Here is a 16,711-nt window from a genome sequence, read left to right on the forward strand (position 1 = left end):
GAACAAGCTAGTGGTTCGTCATAGCATCCTATATAGAGGAAAAGTCAGCAAGGTCAGTGCCAGAACCGGCCACCAAACCAGTGACAGTGAGAAAGAGCGAGTGTAGAGTCTCTTGGTGTGTGTTTTTGAAGCATGAGTTTTATCGAGGGATTTTTAAGCGAGGCTAAATGCTCCCTTTAAATAATTCACTATTCACGCATCTTCCAAGCACCGACTGCCATTGTTGTGCGAGCAGGCAAGACATATCTCTCGAACGAGTGCTGCATTTCTATTTGCTTTCAAGAGTTGCTCACTTCAGTGCTGCGCCACCATTTTCTTCCAAGAGCTGCACCAGCCGCGGGCCTCGCGCTTTGACACATTTTACGCTACTTGCACGATAAACAAAAACATATCAAGCGGCCTTATGGTGCAACCCCACCGTGCATGACGTTTGGTGCTTTTCTGACAGCTTATAACTTTATTTTTATGTATCTTACAATTAGAAAGTTAATGTCAAATTAAAAAGCTGTTTTTCAACACTATTTTAATGTTTCAATATTACGATTATTTTTATTTGTTAGTTAATTATTTAGCTTTTAATAGACCACAGTCTCTAATATTGAAAAAAAAATTTCTCAAGTTATAACGTCCCATCGTCCACGATATTTAGCGTGAGCGTTCGGTTGGATGTAATAAATTCAAAACAGTAAGCAATATTTTTTAACTAAAAATAAAGTGAAAATGGTATTATTTTGGCTGCTATAAAAACGGAATCAAGTCAACTAATCAAAATTACGAGATATTAAATTATGAAGCATCCTTCGATATTACATTTTCCAAAACTTTCATATTGATATATTACACGTTAAGAATGTTATTAAACCTCAATCTTTTCCCATTCAGTTAAGGCAAATTGCAGATTCTTAATATACAATACAGATGGCGACACGTGCTCGAGAATAGCTTGATCTGCATTTTCCGTCGTGTGCTGCTTGGAACGCCACGTGAAAGACAGTAAATATGCCAGATGTCAGGATGTCAGATGCCTAGATGCCCGCAGTGAGCGAGCCAGAGATGTCAGAACAACAAGCGCGAGGCTGCGGGTGCACCACAGCTGCTTTTGCGCGCGTTCTACTGTGCGTCGGTACCGCGGTGTAAGGTACACTATTTAGGTGAGGACACGGCGGGGCTGAACGAGCGGCGCCAGGAATCAGATAGTGTTCGTTCGACGGGCATCCGAAAGGCTGCATGATTCCGCGGCCACCGTGCCCGCGGCTGACAGTGTCGCCGGCGGCCAAACGGCGAAACTGTGTGAGAGCGAAACAAATTATCTCGTTGCCATGACACCCCGGTACACCGTGGTCTTTCTGCACGAGCGACAACCTCGATGGAGCTCTGCGCGTGTGGAGCATGAGGCGGCACGAGCCGCGTCATGTCGTGCCCACGGGCACCGTGCCCACGGGTCGACGAGTCATCTGCACGCGCCGCTTGAAAACATAGTGAGAGAAAGAAAGAGAGAGGGTGAAAAGCGAACTTTATCTGCACTGCGTGAGGAGCGCGCTGTCCTCACCTGAAGAGTATTATCTTACACCGTGGTCGGTACACATGCCCGACGCGATCCAAATGAAATGGGCGTCATGAAAGGGATTCCCCCATTTCGTATTGCGCCACGTATTCGAAAACAATTTAATGTTTTTATTCCTTGCAAAAAACATTTTCGCAATTAATCAGTGCTTATCGGAATGGTTCGACCATATTTTGTTTCGAAAACCACCTTGGTGGCTCTTAAGTGGCAATAATATTAACACAAAACAGTAAAACGTCTCAGTTTCTCTGAACCAACGCGCTGGCCCATGTATCTATATGTGTCGGATCTAAATACCGACCGATGTCCCCGCACTCTGACGGAGGCCAATTTGAGATTTCGGTTGCACGTCAAAAGGTCTCCAGTTAGACAAACTAGAGATCATTTTCTCTTCTGTGCTTGCGGTCGGACTAAACTAGCGCCACTAAATAAGCCACGCTTCATACACATCTTGGTGCTTAAAATGATGGTTATCAGTTATCTTAATCTTTATCTCAAATCACCGGAAACGATTTTCCGTCTTCCACAAATGTTTAAACAGTTCGCCAAAGAGCAAAGCAATATTACGTGAGCTCCTTAACAACGAAACTAATGCGGAGGAAGTCGCACTTTTGAATCATGACGATCGGCAGTTGCGTTTGCTTTGTACTAACCACCAAGATGGGGGCGCCTACAACAGTAATGGGGAAAAGAGTGCCGATACTCTAAGCGTACTTATTTAGTTTAGCTCACTAGGCCAAACCAAGTGCCGTGGGGGTTCGTTAACCGAGTGTATTGTGGCACCGAAGATCAGAGCACGTGGAGAAATGCGCGAGCTCCGTTCAACGCACGGAGCTCACGCTGCAGAACCTGTAGGGACAAAAGCCCCTTGATTTGTTTGCGTTGGTCTTTCAAGTAACGTAAAATGTGACAGTGTACCAGGCCCGTGTCTCGAGCGGCCCTTGGAGGCAAATGGCGGCGCAGCATTAAAATGACTGGCCCTTGAAAGCGAATGGCGATGGAGCACCCGCTCCTGGGCACGTATCTTGCGCGTTTCCAGAGCATTAATTTGCAGTCCTTATAAAAAAAAAAAAAAAAAAAAAAAAAAAAAAAAAAACCTTTTTTAAGGGGCTTTAGTAGAGACCCTGGGTTCCGTCGCCCCTCTGTATCCTACAGTTGTGCGATCGTGTGTCACATATACTGCGTAATGCACGTTAAAGACCCCGAGATAACAGTTGTACTGCACTTTTTATAATCTACAACGGGTAACAATATCGCCGTACGAAACTCGTGCTCTCTAATAAACTGACGATTAATTTTGAACGTGCCGTTACGTTGCAATTTTATTGTGTTCGCGTGTTCACGTTTTTTTTCTCTACATTTTTTTATTATGCGGCTCTTACTTATAATAGAACAGACTATAGCTGTCGACTTCTGGAAAAATAATATAGAAATAAGAAAATGGCATGTGAACGCAAAATACAAAGAAAAAGACATAGACACATTTATTAAAAATAATTGAAATAATAGAATTGATTATAATTGTGTTTTAAAAGGTTTGAGCGCACCAAAAGCTATAAAAGCCAGCTCCATGCTTTGGATGGTGCGCATGTTCACCGGAAGTGTAGTTCAGGGCAGCGTGCTTGCACTTGGACGTTCCGCTTCGCTCGCACGATAAAACCAAATACTTTACTGGTAATGTATTTAGTGAAAAAAAGCTTGTCTCCTGCATATGTGCAATGCCCTCGGTTTTTGCGAGATTACACGCTTGTTTTAACATTATTGTTTTCGTTTCCCACTGCGATTCAGTTCGTGCTCTTTTGTGTGCTTCATGCATTAGAGCCGGCCAAGGTAACCCAGGAACATTCTATTTCGCGGATTGTAAAAAAAAAAAAAAAATTATGCAACTTGCCACGTGTGCTACAGTTAATACAAAATATTTTAAAGTTCACGTGTGACCGCTTGCCTAAGTAAACAATGTTGTTTGTGAAGAACAATCGCGATTGCATGAAATAACGTGGGAAAAACTCGTTCTAAGCGCGGCCGTTGGCATGCAGTGAATAATCATAATCGACGCCTAGATGATTGGTAGCTGTCAGCGGATGGAATTTTTCTATTAACCCGGAGTTAGAATCTTTGCTTCTTTCTGGTTTAAGTAATAAGGAGGCAACTGACACCAAATCTGAGGGTAATAAAGTACTATGAACATTCAAACATAACGGCCTGAGCAGTATATCTGTACAAGCTTTAGCTTTCGATGCACCCTTAACTTTCGATACGCTCAACGCTAGTGTAAAATGTAGGGCTGTTTCAGTCTTAATCAGCGTACTATGTGCGTGCTTGCACTAGATTTTATACAACGTCAAACTCTACCCGTTCGCATCTTTTTCATTTCCGCACACCACTACTGGCGCGCATAAATCACCAAATTAAGACTGGTACATTGCTTAAACTATGTGCGAATGCTATCCACAGACCCAGAATTTTCGCCTGGCCAGTCACTGCATTTATCACTCAACTCGTATTAAAATTAATTCTTAACATTTATTGCTGCGAGTTAATTTTAACCTAGGTGTTTTTTATTACGAATCCCGCACCACTCCTACTTTGGGTTTACCAAACTTGTTATCTAAACCTGAGTACCATATTTTGTTTTCCAGTCTCGTCGTTTTTGTCGAAATAAACACCCAGCTACCTAAATGAACAAAAAGTAAGGGCGCAAACGAGCTGGTGTACATTGCACATGGTTGAAAAAAACCCGAGACTGCGGGTAAACGACACAACACTAAAAAGTCTCTATAGAGACGTTTTAGCGTTGTGTCGTTTACCCGCAGTCTCGGGGTTTTTTTTCAACCATACCTAAATGAGACACCTGATTCCCAAAACAATAGTTAATTTGTTTTGATTTTCGAGGTATTTAATTCCTCAAGCTAAAATTTTGGAAACCCAAGTCTATCACGTCATCACGTTTTCGTGGAAATCCACAAAGAGCCAAACACATGCACGACAAAAGAGCCGGCCCGTCATATAAATCTGATCACATTGAAATATGTGTAATTGACCTATGAAATCTCCGATAACGGCGCACAGGCAATTTTATAGTTTTCAACGCGTCGATTGTTTTGTTGTGCATGTGTATCGCCATTTGGCTCAGGGCGATTTTCGCGTTTTGTTTTCCCCACATTTGCTGGAGACTTGAGCTCGGAGCGTAGGCAACTGGCCTTCTTGCGCGAGAATTGGCGCAGCCGTGCACGTTCCAAAGAAAGATCGTGCAGAAAAAAAAAAAAAAAACAATCAAGGGATTAGGGATGTCGAATTCAGAATATAGAGAAATACCCCACTGTATTAAAGCGCCACCAGTCACGATTTCTCGCATTGATGTACAGGCCTGGAAGGCGATCCCACCGCCATCTGTTGGTTCGGAATCACACTAACCAAGGGTGGGGTTGCACCTTAAGCGAGGCTAAACCCCTGTTATGTGCTTGTCTTGCAGGTGACGTTAAATGAGCCAGCCTCGATCGTGCAGCCTTTGGAAGCAAATTGCAGTGGCACAACAGTCAAATGTAGGGTGCCTTCATGTGCGCTTTGCTTAGGGTGGTGGCATCTCGCCATTTTGTCCCACACGTTTATTTTTATTTTTTGTTCAGAAGCGCGTGAAAGAGCGTGGCCCTGCACGCGTTTGTGGCGCTGACTGTGCTATGGCGGCATTTTGTTTTCGTCGATTTTTTTTGTATTTTCTCCGTGAGCGCGTGCTGTCGGCATCGGCTACTACAAAGGGTGGCATCGCCCTAAACAGAAGGACATTGAGGCACCCTAGTCAAATGAGGTGCCATTGGAAGCGAACGGCGACGGAACACTCGCTCGAGGGCCGTGTTTCGCACGTTCTTCCAACAATGGTTGCCGGTTCTTGGGAGAAACACAAGGCACGCATTTTATTGATGGTATTCATGCGAAGCTAGATAATCTAAATGGAGGAGCCAAATTATCACCTTCCTTTTCCTTTCGCCGCCAACGACTCATTGGCGGTGAAAGGGTCGCATGCACCAAATTTGACTTCCACGCTAGGAGGGAGTCCGCCTCGAAGAGCGCTGGGTTCGGGGCAGGATATCTGTTTCGCTTTGCGCTACCGAAATGTACATCTTGCACTGAAGATCTTGCACCTTCGGACCATGTGTGTGCCCCTTAGATGCGATGTAAATGCGCTATTCATATGACGCGAACACAATGTCAGTTTCGCATCACAAACTTCAAGTTTTGGTAAACATTTTTTTTTTTCGGCACCATCATATTCGCCGAGCTTTTTCCGTAAATCGCCTGCAGTGATTGAAACTCTGCGTACAGGGCCATTCCCGAAGCCTACGCACTAAGGCACTAATCGGAGCGTACTTTCTAACCTAACTCTGTGAGTTAGATTAGATTCGAATGAATGAATTAGGTTAGGCTAGAATGATCCCAGCCGATGACGTCTCGCAAAATACGGTAGGACTTGAAAAATACTAATGTGCGCAGGAGTGGTGAACAAGCTAAGCACATGCTAATTTTCCCTGCGTCCATGGCGCGCTCTTTTTTTTTTTTATCTAATTATACAAATGGTCCGTCGTGACGTCACAACAGCGTCCATTGTGAAAAACCTTACTGCTGCACGGGTACCATCTGCAGCATATATTGAAGTGCCACCAAATGTTTCTCGATCCCCTCTGAAAAACGAACAAGTAGGAATGACGTAGAATGTATAGATGGTTGAGCGTGTTGGTTATTAATTTACGATAAGGAAAGAGGAACATTTAGGACAAACAGACAATACAGGCTTTCGTGCCTATCTTCTCTGTTTGTCTTAAATGTTCCTCTTTCCTTATCGTAAATAGGAATGACGACTGGTAAGATGGCGATCATGTCATGTGTAAACCATGTACAGGGGGAATATTCGAAAATATCTGGATGAATGAAACCTTACCGGTCCAGCGGAACAAAGACCACACAAAGAAAAAATCGATCAGTAAAAGGATCATTTATCTAGCATAGTTTCGAATATTTTCCCTTTTGGAGACCGCGCAAGATGATGAAAGTGCCCCATGTAAAGGGGCAATTCTCTGGGTGCCTTATTTTAGTGCGCTGTTGACAGCGCATGCTTAGAACGAGCTCTGCGTCCTGTTTGCAGGAAGGGAAGGCAATATGACGCTCCTTTCCGAGGATCCAGCGACTTTAGTATAACACGAACCGTCTTGATGGCGTGGAATGCCCGTCCTAAAAGAACTCTGGAAACTGACCATCAGCACGTGCTCAGCAGCCCTGGACTCAGATATAGCCGCAATTAGTGAATACTGAGAATACTATGCTGAGCTTCGGCACTCGCTGGGATACTTCCAAATTGAACTATTTTATTGGGCATCCTCGAATGCAGATACCGGAGCCACGGATAAAAGGCCGCTGGCTTGACGCAGTGATTTGACGCCGTAAACATCTGGCTTCGTGTACCTCGGGAAAGCGTACTCCTATTTTAATAATTATTTTCGAGTATAGCGTACAAGGTAAATCAAGAAAAGGTAAATACCAGTGTAGTAGGCATTACCGAAAAAAGTTACGCAATACGTTAGTCGTTACATCATATAAAAGGCACGCTACACTTAGCAATAAAACGTATACCGCACGTCACTTTTGCCTGACTTTGCATTATAAATGAAAACGTTTTACTGTTTTGACGTGACAGTTATACATAAGCGCCATATTTCAAGAAACATATGTGGATGCATAAAGTTAACACAATTACTTTATCTTTTTACGGTTCCACCTGAATACTGGCGAGGAAACAACGCGAATAGAAACTCGAAAAATGCACTTTATATGATTCGGCGAAAGAAATTGAAAGTGAATTTTCTTTTTATTTCTTAGAAAGAATATGTAACGATTAACGCAACTACGTTACCCGTTCCTCAAAATAAGTAACGTAGGTACGTTATCCGTTAATGCTGCGAAAACGAAACGACTACGTTACAAAGTTACAGAAAAATGGAACGCGTTCCAAGTAACGCCATTATTTGTAACGCGTTACCGCCAACACTGGTAGGTACTCACCTTATCACTCATCTGCCTGACCCTATGCCTCGAGACGCCCGACGGTCTTCTTGCGGATTGGGTGGTGCTCTCTGGGCGGTTTTCAGACACCGGGTCCTTGGCCGATTTCTCCCCCGATGCTCTTCTTGCGGGTTGGTAGGTACTGGCTCGGCGGTATTCAAACGACGGGCTCTTGGCCAATTTCTGGCCCGATGGTCTCCTTGCGGATTTGACGGTATTGGCTGGGAGGTGTTCAAACAGCGGCTCCTTGGCCGATTTGTCGCCCGGTGCACCTTTCGGGAGTTGCTCTGGACCCTCCCTGAGGTCCTCCTTGTTCTCCCGGATCTTCAGTTGCTTCTTCATGGATTAAAATTGTAGTGTTGGTCGGTTTGACTGATTATACGGAGGAGTGGGTTGCCACCGTGCAGAAACGAACTGAGCAGATCGAACAGCCTGTTTCCACGAGGAAGGGGAGAAAGTCTCGAGCTCGTGGTGGCCTCTTCTTTGTTCTCTCTATTCGGAATCAACATAGCGTGGCATCAATATGAGTTCATCTTCTTCGCATGATGGCACTCGTTACTCGAATTGGCTGCATGGAAAGGCAAAAAAAGAAGACGCATTGAGGGAACACTTTTTGAAAAGCTCTACTCGTTTTCTAAAAAAAAGACAATATGCAAAAAAAAAAAAAGAAGAAGAAACCAGCGTCTTTCTGCACAGTTAGTTTTGCGCCACGGGTCACCAAATAGGAATGGAGCACGCCGGGGACGTCGCCTCTGTCGCCTTTTGTTCGTAGAGACCCTAGATTGTAGAGAGGGTCCAATTCAAAAGTAGAAGTTTGGGCAAGTTGGTATTTCATGATTAAAAATTAAAACAGCGCAGGGACACGGACAAGAACAAGAATGTAGACGAACAAGGCGCTGACTTACAACTTAGTTGTAAGTCACCGCCTTGTTCGTCTACCTTCTTGTTCTTGTCCGTGTCCCTGCGCTGTTTTAAATTTTTGTCCAACTCAAACCATGGCAGCGTTTGTAATAAAATGGTGGACGACTCCCTCGGAGATTGGTCGCAAATGCGCATGCGCCGCGCGCGGCTAGGAAGAAAGCAGGCGAAAAGGCGGACACGCTCGCGGACGACCAAGGCGTTCCGTCACCTGTAGCTCGAATTGCAAACGCGGCCCCTTAACCACGTGACCCCTAGTGAACAGTTGGATAGTCTTTGTAATACTGGCTCTCTGATTGTATGTATGTATGTATGTATGTATGTAAGTATATTTGAGGCACAATCTCTTTGTAACGAGAGTCTTAAGTAAGACATGCCAATAGAAGCAAAAAAGAAAAACTAAATAAAAAGGACAACAACGAAAGAAAAGTGGTTAGCACGTGTCCAAAGTTCGCCAACCGTCACTTTCGCACAGTCAATCAGTTCACATGACACCGTCGTTTTAAGTGAGCGTTTGCCCCTCCAGCCAAGAGTAAAGCAGCGGCTATTGGCCATCTTGGTCACCTTGGTCGTCTTGGTCACGACCCCGATTTTTCAGTCGAGTCTGCCACCTTGCCTCGAGCCTCCGCTTGGAGCATACTACATGGGTCTGTTCGTTGGTGAAACCAAGTGCCTGCTCCAAGAGTGTACCCACGACAGCCGTTGGGTGTAGCGCCCTGCACGCAAGCAGCAAATGGTTGACTGTCTCTTCGCCCGCTCCACACGCACTGCATACCGTGTCAGTCACGCTGCTATCGTACTTGCTTCGGTATAGGCGGGTACGTAGGGCACCACCACGGGCCTCTATAAGTAGTCGACTGCCCAGTGTGTTCCTGCAGAAAGTCACCGGGGCAATCTCCGTCTTCAGAGACGCGTACATGTGCATGGAAGGGTGTTGTAGCATGCCGCTCATCCAACGGTCCATCTCAACCCTCTTCACTTCCTCCCGCACTGTGCTCATCCACTCCTTTATTGTTTGAGGTTCAGTGGCCAAGCTGAAGATCTTAAACTTTGTCCCAAGACGAGTGACTCGCTTCCTCCACGTCGAGTTGATATGCTTCAGGTGAATGTACATAAAAACTCGCCTAGCCCACCGGTCTCCGTTCATGTACCGGAGACGTGTGTAGTATTGAAGCTTGCTGTTTGCCTCCCGCGCTTCAAAGGAAGACCAGCCGACATAGCCTTCTATCAGTTCATTGGCTACTTGTCCATGATACCCTAGTGCCTGTCGTCCGACCTCCCTTTGGCACCGCTCAAGATATGTGCGTAGCTCACTAGGAACACATATGACTGAGTTTCCAGAAGTCAGCCCGGGCACAGCCACAGCCTTCCAAAGTTTTCGAATGACAATGTACCGGTCACAGCTGCATAGGCTCCGCTTCGCAGTATGTTCCGCTTACTAACTGAGGACTTCCTCAGGCCCGCATGGTGCTCAAGTAGTCCTCTCTAGCCGACAGTGTTATTCCGAGGTACCTGTACTCGGTGTGAAGAGGTATGGCTGAGCCTTGCAGGATGAGCGATCCAAGATTGCACTCCTCGCCAGAAAAGATGACTGTCGCTGACTTGCCAGCATTGGCAAGCCAGCATTGGCAAGTTCGTTGCGACGCTGCCACCTAGCGTTTGTCGCCGGAAACAACTGACCCTTTCCGAAATTCAGTGCCATCTAGCGGATCTTATAGCAGTTTAGGTTTTGTCATACCAATATGTCGGTAAACAACTTGGATTTTGCAGGTCACCGTCACTTTCGCGAGAGGAGAAGGAGCAGGACGCAACTTTATTTATAATCTATTGGCAATAGCACGCGAGGAATTGTTCAATATGAGTGCTTTCTTGATCACTTTCGGCTCGATGGTGAAGAAGAGCCTACAGTGAGAACAAGGCTCCAACTCACACAGACACCTCGAGAAAAGTTTATAAGGGGGTAGTTACGGGGCCGCTATGTTGCTGGACTATTTATCGTCTTCCGAGAACGACGATTCTGATCGTGTGGAATGGACGTTGTACGCGCATCTTCTTGCATTCCTTGTAGTCCGTGAAACCATAGCCTCTTCTATACTGACAAAGCCTGACAGATCTTCACGTGACGCGGCCGCCGAAAGTGAAAGGTAGAGAGGCAGACAAGAGTCATGTAACGGGCGACCCGCTGCGGCGAGACGCCGAAACACATTTGTCCCGAGCGATGGAAGGTCCACTCGTGCTTCTCGCGTTCCTCGGGCTACCGCTTCTTTTCTCGTCGGCTTTGAAAACCATGTTTCGGGTCCTCACCGCTGCAAAAGCTGTGCGTTGAATACCAGGCTCCCCGAGAAATGCACTGTGCTACCAGATCCTCGCGCTCCAAATCGGCGGCCGGGCACTCTATGGCTCCGTCATCGAACTGCCATGTTTTGTGAGTATAGAGGATGCTTTGGTGAAACCAAAGCCATGGGTATCGTTCGCTCACAGACCTTGAGCGCCGATCAAAAGTGTGCTCGCGCGGTGCTCGCGTCTTCTGAAATGCCTGAGGACGTTGCCCTCGAGCATCTTTCTGAGCATGCACTGCGAGCAACGTCCAACACAATGGCGTCCCGTGAATACCCCCTATAGACTAAAAGGCTCTAAAGCCGATGATGTGCCGCCCACAGATTTACTGAATCTGAGTTAGAGATGAACGCTTACATATCTCTTGTGTTCCATTCCTACGTCACATCGTATGAACCCCAGAATGTACAGGCCTCGCATCATGTGCTTAGGAGCATCTTCAACGTCTTCCTTTATCAGTCACTAGAAGGCCTCCATTGGTTCGGCACAGATGCCGTTCCACAGATGATGATAGTGATCGGAGTGGCCAGGCTGAATTTCGGAAAGGGTCTATTGTGACGAATTGCGCGGGCCCAGCCTGCCCGTCGTTATTACGACGGAATTTAAGTCTGTTACAAATTCCACAAGCTTTTGCCGAAGCGCAAAAATTGAGCAAATTTAATCTGATAGCAGCGGCTAAAATGGACCTACTAGTGCCACTAGAAGAAGAAATTAGGCGGTTAAAACGGAGGTTCGGGCGAATTGGTTGTTCATGAATGACAAGGAAACAGCGCACCCTCAAAACAAGCACTCTAAAGTTTTCATGCACACAAAAGAAAGAGCCACTTACACAGCGCTGACTGACAACTCTAGGTTATATAGACGATTGCAAACTGGGCGACTGGCCGCCGCCATGTCTCTGCTCGAGCAGACACGCCCGTGCGATTACGAGCTTGCCAAAGCTACGTTCACCCGCGCGTTGCACGCGCTTGCATGCATGGGGCACCACTTGTGGCGCCATGCTTGCAATTGTGTATAGTTATATTTACAATTTTTGTTTTCGTCTTTCTTTGTGAACTAGGGTTTCTATGGCAAAAAATTGCCCTTTTTCTTCTTCCTTCTTCTTCCTGTGTTTTGGTAAAAGGAAGCTAAACCATAAACTTATTGTACGGTGTTCTTTTTTGGATTACATTATGGAAGGAGTGCTGACACATCTCCCCTCTTGTCTGGCAATGTTCTCTGCTTCCATGATTTCTCTTGTTAGCTTGTCGTAGTTTCTGCCAAACACTGTGCATTTCTCCAGTTGCGCTGAGCAGCCACGGTCTCGACAGTGAATTCCCAGGTGTCCGGAGTTTTTGTTGGTGATAGTGCAGTTGTGCTCACGAAGGCGATCGTTGACGCACCGTCCGGTCTGTTCTATGTATTGTCGTCCACAGGACAGAGCGAAGGGGTAGACCACCTTTTCGGTACACTGTACGAAGTTGTTTTTATGTTTCTTCGTGCACTGGACTGTGGGTCTTGTGGGTGTATTTACTCTCTTGCACAGGCTATGAAGTTTGTTAGGGGCTGAAGAGACGATTTGCAGATTAACTCTATTAGTTATTTTCTTTAGACCGTGAGAAAAGTTGTGAATATATGTCACAATGATCGGTTTTTTGGCCGTCTTTTTCTTTTTGTTTAATGTGGTCCCCTTGCTTGATGTCTTTGATGAGTCTTTCGGCCACTGATATTAGTAAGGAGGTTGTATATCCTGCGCATTTTAATCGAGAGACTTTCCCGTTGAAGCTTGTTTGCATGGAATGGCAGCATGAGTGCGCTGTTGAGACTTAACCGCGCAATGCTCCGCTTAATAAGTTTCGAGTGCGTCGAGTTGAAAGTTAGAAGCGCCTTTTCCCCCTGGGCTCATAGGACCAGCAGACAAGATAAGGTAAAATAAAAAGTCGCAGATCCAGGAATCTTAACGAGTGTTCAAATGGAAGTTCGTGCGTAATGTCTAAAGGGTTCATGCAGCCTTTAAAGCTGCCTAGAACTTCGGCAACCATGGTTGTAAAGTCGTGATCATCGGTTTCTAGCACGATTAAATAATCGTCAACATACCGGAAGACTTTGATAACTTTTGAAGTATCCAAGGTGTGCTGTAACTGCCTGTCTTGGTGTCTCTAAGGACAGGGACAATGCATGATATTATGCAGACTCCCTGCTTTTGTAGGTATGTGTGACCATCCCAAGTAGCGAATGTGGATTTGAGATAGAGGTTAATCAAGTTCAAAAATTCTCCTTGGGATATGCCTGATGCATTCTGGAATGCAATAGTGCCATAGGTGTCTATGCGCTCCTCAATGCACTGTAGAAAACGGTCTTGGGGCAGGGCATAGTAGAGGTCCTTAATATCGATGGAGAACACTTGTAGATTTTTCCGGCTTTGATGCTCATGGAAGAAGGTGAGGACGTCGTAGGAACTTCTGATCAGGTACGGATCGTCAACGGTGAGCATATTCAGTCTTTCTTGTAAATATAAGGCCACATACTTTTGCCACGTTCCCCTTTCAGAAATGATAACTCTAAGGGGGCAGTCTGTTTTGTGAGTTTTTGCGCTGAAGAATAATTCTAGGCTCAACTTTTTACTGCGATCAATATAGGAGCAGAGCTGTTTTAAATCTTACGATTGGCAAAATTGTTTTGCTTCCCTTTTCACTTTTTCCAGAGAAGTCTCGTTGCGGCTGCAGAAAACAGATTCGATTGTTGTTAATGCCTTTTCTGGAAATGTGACCTCCTGCATGAGGACAAAGCCTTCTTCTTTGTCAGCAGGCATAAGATATAGTAAGTGCTCTTTTAGGTGTGTTTCTACCTTCTTGATGGGTAGAGGAGTAACTGGTGACTTTCTCCAAAAGAGGTATGTTAACTCTTTCAGAGGTGCATCGATCAATCTTGGTCTCTGGCGCTCGTCTTGACACTTGCCTGACGATGCAAAGTAGCTCCGGTTTCGTCTTCTTAGGCTCCACGGCGAACTTAGGGCCTATACTGAGAATATGGTAAATGGATGTCGCCTATTGCGCGCACTGGGTTACTCGAAGCCGTTTCTTTCTTTAGTGAGGTGATGCGGAGGTGCCATAAAGTAAGTCTCCACAGAGTCACGCCCAAACCTCCGTTTTAACAGGTTTCATCTCTAGTTCTTCGGGCCCTTTTAAGCTTTACTCCTTGAAACTGGACATTTTGGTAACCTTAATTTCCATCTGCGTCTGTCAAGCGAGAACCTTTGGGCACTGTATACGAGTACAAATGTTGCCTCCTGAGGTCAAGGTCCTATTTGGAGGTTTCGTACCATCCGTAGGCCATGGCAAAAGGATCTCCAAAATACTTCAAGCCGAATGGCACCGACAGACACGGCACTACCGAAGCTGCCTGTTCTTACAATTGCGTGAGAACAGGAACCATCCCTTCAGTAGACGAATATGGCGCGATTACGTCTCCCTAACAGAAAACATGACTGAACATCTGTGGAGACTCACTATATGGCACCTCCGCATCAACACACCAAAGAAAGAAACGGCTTCGAGTAACAGTGCGTGCAATAGGCGATATTCATTTACCGGATTCTTAACAACAAAAACAATCCGTTCGAATAAAAAGCAAGCACCATGTAAACATTTCGTGAGCGTAAGACATATTTCAAGCTCTACAAACTATCAGAACATTGTCATTGGCGAAATAAAAAAGTTTTCAATACCTTAACACTCCGTAAGTGTTTTTTCTTTTTTTTTTTTTCGTGTACATTAAAGTGCCGATGCGGGCGAGTTGGTTCGTGCATTTTCGTGACACAACTGGAAACAGCGAACAAAAAACAAACTGTTATCTACGGCGCTGTTTCCAGGTGTATAAGTGGACTGTCAACGATGTGGCTAATGAGACTTTCAGAAGGCTGTAGAATTCATACTTCAACTTACCGAGAAAAAAAAAATGATAGAGACTTTTAGTTGAGTCTGCAGTCTTCACATGATCCTCCTTGCTTTCTGTGCACAGTCAACACTTTTATTGAGACTGTTGCGTGGAAGACTTTTCATCAGTCTTCTTTCAGCCGGTGACAGCCTTGGTATAGTCGCATAAATAAAAATATGAAAGCAGAGAAGCATTTCCACTGTGCTACTCATTTTCCCTCTTTATATTTAGCGAAGCGAAAAGAAAATCTTTACCGAATTCAGTGCGCAAGCAAACAAGGAACAAGCCAGCCGGCCGAAACGCATGAGGGGGAGCGGCTCTAATGTGTGATGTCACGGCCTGTTATCATTCTGCACCGATACCCAACGTGATCAGTTTAACGAGCCCAATTCCACTCATTCTCAGCTACATCATCGACCACCATAATTATCATCGCCCCTTATTTATTTATTTTTTTTTTTTTTTCATACGATACACCGCCCGGATATCTGGAGCCGCGTCTCGAAGCTGTTTCGCTTTTTTTAGTTTTTCTTCCGTTGCTCGCATTATTATTATCGTCACGGCCGCATCAACACCTTCGCCGGCCCGTTCCCTGCGCCACCACGACGGCGGCGGTTCCCGGCACGATGGCCATCTCAAAGCCGAGAGCGCCAAACTCGGGCTGCTATTTCGTAATTTGCGGAGCGACGGGCCGAAAACCGGCTCTATAAATCTCCCTAACAGGAGGTGCCCAATATAAAATAAAAAAAAGGAAAACCAAACCTGTGTGTATGTGTGCGGGGGTCACTAAGAAAGAGAAAGAGAGGGAGAGAGACACGCGGCTCTGGCTTCAAAACGTGTGAAAATAGAGAAGGGGAGAAAGCACAGGAAAGGCAGGAGGTGATGGGACGACCAGGGGGGGAGGCGGCGGAGAGGCATGCTGGTTTTCGATCGTGAGTCTGATGGCAGTCCGCTTTCTGCACCTTGCCTTCATCCCTTCTTCTTGTTATTCGTTGATCGGAGAGATCGAGGGAGAGGGAGGTGTGAATTGCTCGTGGCAGGAAACAAACCCAAACACAAAGGAAAAAGGTCTCGGGGCACCTTGAAGGCTCTTTAGCATTCGCTCGTGCGTGCGTGCGTCCATGCGTGTGTTGGTGCACTGGGCAGAGGCCCGTGCACTGGAACAACGAAGCGGGGCGGGTGCCTACCTGCCATCTAGTATGGTTATGATAAAAAAAAAAACCAAAACCGGACTCCTGTCGGCTTCCTATTTTTATCGTCGTGTTCTTTTCTCGCAAGCGCCCGTCAGAAAATGTGTTTGTTTTTGTTTTTCTCGCTAAGAAGTCGGCAACCGCGGCGGCCTCTTGGACGAGAAAAACTTGAAACGCCGCGTGTGCGGTGATAACGTGTGCATTGGAAAAGACAAAAACTAAAGAAAAGACATTCGGAGTAAACCTAAAAATGGATTGGATTCTTTTTTTTTTAGGCTCATAGTTTGTGTAAGTAAGGTACAGGAGCGTCAGCATCTGGTGTGACTCAAAAACGAGATGTTGGAGCTCAGAAAGTGCAGAAGTTGTCTGGGCGACCAGTAGCCCCTTCCGAGCTCAAAACTCTGAACCTCCTGACCCTCATTTTATCTTAGCGGTAGAATCTTCCTAAGGCATTTTTATATGCTTTGACATGGATTCAGTCTTCTGAGTAGAAGACAATGGGATGTTGACGAGGTAGCGTTATCTCGTTGACGTTGATTCTGTATCCTGAGTCGAAGTAGTTGTAGTAGTAGTGAATGTAGTGAAAGCAGGAAATGGTAGTTTTATCCCCCTAACGTTGATCCTGCCCGACGAGCAGCAGACAGTGGAATATCCGTGAGGTGGTTTCATTGGTTTAACATCGATCTAGTCTTTCGAGCGGCAAATAATGAGCTGCGCGTATTGCAAGCTTTATCTC

The sequence above is a fragment of the Ixodes scapularis genome, unplaced genomic scaffold (assembly GCF_016920785.2).
Source record: "Ixodes scapularis isolate PalLabHiFi unplaced genomic scaffold, ASM1692078v2 PGA_scaffold2__306_contigs__length_199485367, whole genome shotgun sequence".
In the NCBI taxonomy this organism is placed as follows: Eukaryota; Metazoa; Arthropoda; class Arachnida; order Ixodida; family Ixodidae; genus Ixodes; species Ixodes scapularis.